The following is a 7,156-nucleotide window of genomic DNA, read 5'->3' as shown; positions in this document are numbered from 1 at the left end:
AGGGGACCAAGCACTCCCTTTGTACTAGAGGGGACCTCTACATCCTTATCCATCATTGGAGTTACACAAATTGGTACGCAAGGTTTATATCCAAGCCGCACACAGTTTCATGCCTTTCCCAACTAGTAGGGTGCATCTCTGAATGAATACTGTGAAATCTACCAAACATATGTGCATCTTCCATGGTTTTGTCCAATCTTACAAAAAACACGAATGTCCTGAACAATCTTTTCAGTGAATTTTGCAGCTCTCTGACTCACCACATTGATTAGTGCAAGGAATTGTATGCTCTAGCTAATAGGTTGGATCTTTCTACCTTTAGGATTAATGAAGCTTCTTGAGAATAAGGAGGTGGAGGAACGGGGGGTGGGGGGCGGAGAATAAGAGGTCAATGTTTGATCTGGTGCTACAATTGTGATCAAGAGGGCCATGTTGCAAGAGACTAACAACAACCTAGAAGACCCTAGTGATCACAATACAGAGTCAACACACATGCAACAGAGGATTTCCCAGAACTAATTGCCACATGGGAGGAGCGAAAATGGTAAAGGGGAGAAAATTTCATTAATACAAAACCGCAAGAATCTAAACCTTCTCTAATGTCAAACATTAACATAGTCAACCAGGGGGTAAGAATACCAAAGATGGTTTTTGGGTCATTGAACAACCAAGGATCATAAATCCTACCTCATCGAAGCATTCTTATGATTCCAAACAACAGAAGCAGTACTATAAAGATGCTACAAAGATTTTCAACCAGCTAGTTCCGAATGATGGTACCCAAGGAGAGCAACCAGAACTTTTGAATCCAAAGCTTCCATAGAACAATTCCCAATCTATAGAAGAATAGTTCAAGTTTTTCTTGCAAATCATGAACAACAAACATATGTTGGGGTAGTTATGGAAGAAGCTTAAAGTTGTTGTCAAGGATGGTAGCTCTTAGAAGGGCTCATCTCTACCAATTTTCCCGAAAAAAATTCTAGATGAGTGTGGAGGAATAAGAAAAGGACAGGGGGGTAATTTCATGTTGATGCCCATATCGCGGGGTTCCAAATCAAGGACACTATCCTAGATTTGGGCTCAGATGCCAACATTTTTCCAAGGAAGACCTGGGAATTTCTTGGAAGACCTAAGTTGGAATTCTCCCTGATTCAATTTCACATGGAGAATCAATATTGTATCCTCCTAGTCAGATGCTTGGAATATGTAGAAGTAAACATAGTAGGGGTAAATACATATGCACATTTTGAAGACATAGACATCATGGGAGATAAAGACCCCTATCTAGCATTACTGAGGATAGATTGGGCCTTCCAAAATTATGCAGTTTTTGACATAAAGAGGGAAACAATGACTTTCAAGGTGGATGGAGTCAAGTTGATTAACCCCTTAAATCCATATCAAGGCGCTAGTATCACTGAGCCAATGAAGGACAAGGAAGAATCTGAATTACTAAATCATTTATACCATCTCATAGCAGGATACAGAGAAGACTACATCAATCCTAGTGGATGGGTCGATTAGATGGAGAAGTGTTAAAGCTCTGAATTCATATCAGAAGCTATGTGGGATGATTGGAAGCAAGGAGGTCATGAGATCTACTCTAGGCGATGTGCAATGATCCACCGTATCCACTGGGTTAGTACAAAGGTATGATAATTTCCTATTTTTAATGGTATGGGTTTCATTATTGATTTTATCAATGAAGTTGATTCGAACATCTTAGAAGCACACAAAGTTCCCTTACTAGATGTTTCCATTCAAGAAATACCATCAAGGTGGTGGGGTTCCCATCACAACCTTCTCCGGGAGTGGGAGACAGTTAAATCTACATTGGTGTGCAAATTCAAGTATCTAGAAGACTGCTCACCCAATCTCACTAAGTATGATGAGTACATTGATCCTCGCCAACATATACAAAGTTATAAAGACATGCGAACTAGGGAAATACTTCATGAGAGTTTGTGGGTGCATAGCTTCGTCCATACTCTGGTGACATGCCCCCAGGCATGGTACCTTAAGGAATAAATAAGGAAGCAGACTAGTGAATGGGATTGCCTATCAACCCAACTCATTTGTGATTTCTCCTTTGTTGACAATGACGAGAGGATAAAAATTGCCTTGAAAGTAGTCAAGAGGGTCTTGTTCCCAACAGGAGACCCTACTGAATATCATTGCGACCAAAATGCCTTCAATCATATATATGAATCTAGATTTCATGATGTTGTGGCTTGTGTCTAGTCAATTTAACGTCTTAAATTGCTCTACATAAATTATCAGTCCGGGTATCGTAAACTGATGAAGTGTGGTGCACCATATGTGCTTAGTTAACATTTTTCTTACTTCGTTGTTTTATAGATTTTATTTTGTTTTGGGGTTTTGTTTTTGTTGGTTTCCTAAAGTGTCTAATGCAAATGGAAATCCTATTCTAAGGTCTTAAGAATACATTTAAAGGACAAGTACGGATAGAGATTTCAAGACAAGGCCTATGTCCCTAATGGTAACTTCCAAAACTTAGCACTTCAAAAGATCTTAAAACGTGTTATTGATGGAATTAGTACTTAAAAAAAAGTGTAAATATGCAGCTACTTCAATCAAAATAAAATGCAATAACCAATCAATAAGCTAGTGACTATGAAACCCAGTATCCTTGCTGCTATATAAAATGAAAGTAAAAACTGAACTTAAAGCAACTCAAAGACTGAAAGCAAAGCAACTAATTCATCACACTACTTCCACTCTTCTGATCCTTTACCCTTCAACTCAATCTACCTTATGGGAAGCAATCATAAACAAGTTAAGCAATATGATATCTAAATTGCAAGAAATTAAATTGCATAAAAGAAACTAATCACACTACTTCAACTCTTCTGATCCTTTACCCTTCAGCTCAATCTACCTTATGGGAAGCAATCATGAACAAGTTAAGCAATATGATATCTAAATTGCAAGAAATTAAATTGCATAAAGGAAACTAATCACACTACTTCAACTCTTTTGATCCTTTACCCTTCAGCTCAATCTACCTTATGGGAAGCAATCATGAACAAGTTAAGCAATATGATATCTAAATTGCAAGAAATTAAATTGCATAAAGGAAACTAATCACACTACTTCAACTCTTCTGATCCTTTACCCTTCAGCTCAATCTACCTTATGGGAAGCAATCATGAACAAGTTAAGTAATATGATATCTAAATTGCAGGAAAGTAAATGAGAAAAACAAAACTGATTGAAATAACAATGCTGGAATTAGAACTCAAAAAAAAAATCAGCAGAAGGACAAGATGATTCTGTCATGTCATTAGTCATTAAAAAGCGATGTGCATTACTAACCTACAATCAACCAGTTGAACACACTTGCATGAATTAAAATTGCATGAATGAAAAATTTAATCTACCAACTTGAAAGCAATCAAATGACATAATGAAATCAAAGCAAAATTACAAAATGAAATCTACTCTACCTTACATTCTAATATGCTCCATGAAATCTACTTCACATCTCCTTCCATGTTGAGAACATCAAAGCTTTATTCAAATTCTTAAAAATTACAAAGTACAACTAAGTTCTCCAAAGCTTTCAAAAGCCATCAAGGAAGAACTACAAACTCCAAGCTAAAGAACTCACAAGCTAAAAAGACTAATAAGCTAAGCTCCCAAATGAAGGAGAGAGATCTCCTATTTATACAAAAAGATGAGAATCCATCTCATTAATGAGAATCCGTGAATCTCTCCCTCTACCTCTAGAGTCCTAATTAAAATAGGAACTGATAAGACACATGTCTTCTTAGAGTTACAATACAATTAGGAGATGTGACACATATCCTCATGATCCCATGATTCTTTCCACTCAAATTCGAATTTGGCCTTAGAGTGCCACATAAGAGTCTTCTAGAAGCCTCCTTTCAACATACACATGTCAACAATCTCAACCCATTTGTTAGGTATAAGCATATGCACATAATTTTCTAATGTTTAACCACAAATTCACTTAGAAATAATAAAGATTGGAAAAACATAAAGGTGGCCCAATGATAATGAAAGTGGGATGAATGTGGTGACATAGTAGTGAAATGGAGGTGATATAATGGACATAATAGTGAAAGTGTAATGGAAATGAATGACATTTTCAAGACTCAACATACCCCCCAACTGAAGCTATTGCATGTCCTCATGCAATATATATTACATTAACTCTTTTGATCCTTGAGCTTTGGCTTAACTTTGCATGATATCATTTGATAACTTCATATTTCTGCAAAGTGTTTCACTTGAATTGCAACATGGTTGGTTCTTGTGTTACAACCATTTTTTTTGTTGTTGCCTTCTATTTTGATCTTTGGACTTTGCATAATGATATTTTGATTATTGTTGCAAAGTATATCTTTATTGGATTGAATGATGGTTGGTTCTTGTGTGAAAACCATGATTTTGTTTGTATCCAATTTATCCTTTAAGCACTTTTTCAAAAGCCATTGTATGCTCATAACAACAATGTAATAATTAATATATGTTGGAAGTATGTGAACTCCTGAATATGATATGGACATGGCAAGATATGAATATGAATGTATTTCCTCCCCCCCCCCCAACTGATGGTATTGGCAATTTTATGAAATGAGGAAGAGAAATGTTTTTCCAACAATTACCATTCTATCTTTTTATGGAATTCTATGGTCAAAAGTTAAAAAATGACGTACCTTCACTTACCCTTTGGAATCGATGAGTTGTATGTGTGGTGGCTGAAAAATTTTGATCATATTCTTCTTCAAGTGGCTGAACAAGAGGAGTCATGGATAGAGAGATAAGATGATTTTTTGTTGCTTCTACTAAAACTTGCTGAATCTACTCCAAAATGCTGAAAATAATAGTCTTCATGTCTTCAAAACTCACTGGCACAATTCCTACTATGTGAAAAGATGTTCTGATGTCGAACATAGTAGGAAATTGTTGTCTTAGTGGCCATTAATGGATGCCACTAGTCAACACGAGAACTCTCACCATTGATGACAATGAGAGTCAAGATGCCCAAACACATCTTGCTAGGTACGAATGAATTTGCTGATGTCGAGTCACCTAGAAGATCTAACGAACAAGGGACATTAATGTATTCCCATTGTTTGTCAGCATGAGGACTTGCCATTAAGGCATGCAAGCCTCAAGGTGTTTTTACAAAGAACTTAGACTCAAAGGACTATGGACTCAATAATTTGCATTGAAGCAGGGCTTATTTGCGGAATGAAAATGACAAGGAATGGAAGATGAAAATGGAAGATGGCAATGGAGAGTAGAAATGGTAATGGGCAATAAGCATATGAATGAGCCTCTTGCTTTTATTTGTGGGTTATGAATGGACAAAAAGAGATGGAAAGTGTATGTGAATGTAAATGGAAAATATGGAGGAAAATGAGATGAATGGTTTATTATGAAGTATGGATGTGATGGAGACAATAGTATCTGAAAGTTTTTTTCAAGTGTTTGCATCTGATTTTGCATTAGCATATTTCTTCTTTGTTGCTAATAATCATCTTATGAAACAAATTGGTCTCTTAGAGTGACACCATTCTCTTGTAGTCATTTGTCCTTCCTCCTGGAACCTGCAAAAAAAACTAATAATTCTTCTGCCATGGAATGTAAGATTATCAAAGGACAGAGGTGATCAATCTCTCTAGTTATGATATTTACACACAAAACTAAGAATTTGTATTAATGAAACAAGTTCTCAAAGGAAAAATCAAAAGAATTTATACCTGCTTTGGAATTGGTGCCCCAAGTTGAATGTTGCTTCCTTTCAGCAATTTATTATCATTATTTGCCATTTCAAACTCTAATGATGGTTTTCTCATTGTGTAGATCTTGTTGAGATCTTCCCAACGATACTTAAATCGTCAAAATCTGATTTTGTATGAGAAAGATAGTCTGATTTGAAAAATGAGGTTTTTCTGGCTGCGGAATTAGACTTTAGCTGCGGAATGTGCACGGTTCTATAGCTAAAAATCTTGGATACAGAATTAGCCATTCATTTTTCATCATCGATCCAAAATTAATCAATACCTTCAGAAAATAACTTATTCATTTCATTGATTCAAAATTATTATTTTTTTCTTGACATGCAGCAACTCAGTGTGGCGACTTAATGAAAACACTCAACTTGACTTCCCTTTGACCGGGGTCTTTTTCATCAAATTTGACCGAATGAATAGGACACCATCCATGTACTGACATTCCCCCAACTACCCATGTGGCTTGTTTTGCTTGATGACACCTGCAACCTAGAGTTTAACAAAACAGCTACGGAAAGTTAAGCCAGTTGCAGAAAGTTGAGCCAGCTGCGGAAAGTTAAGCCAGCTGCGGAAAGTTGAATCAGCTGCGGAAAGTGGCTTGTTTCCGCAGTTAATGAAAACAGAGTGTAGAAAGTACTGTGAAATGGAGTGGCTGTGTGCGTGGAAGAGAAAAAAATGTGGAGGAGCGAAGGCTTATGTGAGCATGGTGGCAATGAAGTCGTAGTCAAATTAACCACAATCCATAATCACAAATAGAGTGTGAGAATATTTCCAACCTTGAGTTAAACGTGGAGGAAAGAGGATTCATGTATTCCACCCAAAGTTATGCATGCCTTCCACCCAAGTACAACACATGGAAAGTTGAATGCAGTAATCACTCTGACTATGCCAAGAGGATTCCAAACCTCCATCATCATATGATTGGACCGTTCTGAAGGTATGATGGAGTCATTAGCATTCCAAAACTTGTGATGACTTTGCCTATTCTATAAATATCTACACCAAGAATTGCCAACATATGAGCCGATTGAGTGTATGGAAAGAACATTTTATTGACAGCAAAGCCGGTGCAATTTCCCACCACTCTAGGGACTTTCTTTATATTCTTTCCAACATTTATAAGGTCAACAATAACCTGCGGTGAAGTTTTCTCTGTTCGAACAATTTCAAGGAGTGGCATCACATGCGCAGGACTGAAAAAATGTGCCCGTACTATACGGTCTTGAACATGTGTTTTTTCACTAATGAGATTGAGATCAATCGTAGACGTATTAGAGGCCAAGATGCTGTGAAGAGCGGATAGAAAAACAATGTAGAGTTTTTGGCTGAAAATATGATCAAACTACCAAGCACGTCATAATAAAATTAAA

This window comes from Pinus tabuliformis, chromosome J, assembly GCF_031772625.1.
Source record: "Pinus tabuliformis cultivar Carrire ecotype Pingquan chromosome J, CPIR1, whole genome shotgun sequence".
NCBI classification, from domain to species: Eukaryota; Viridiplantae; Streptophyta; class Pinopsida; order Pinales; family Pinaceae; genus Pinus; species Pinus tabuliformis.
This window is presented reverse-complemented; position numbering follows the sequence as displayed.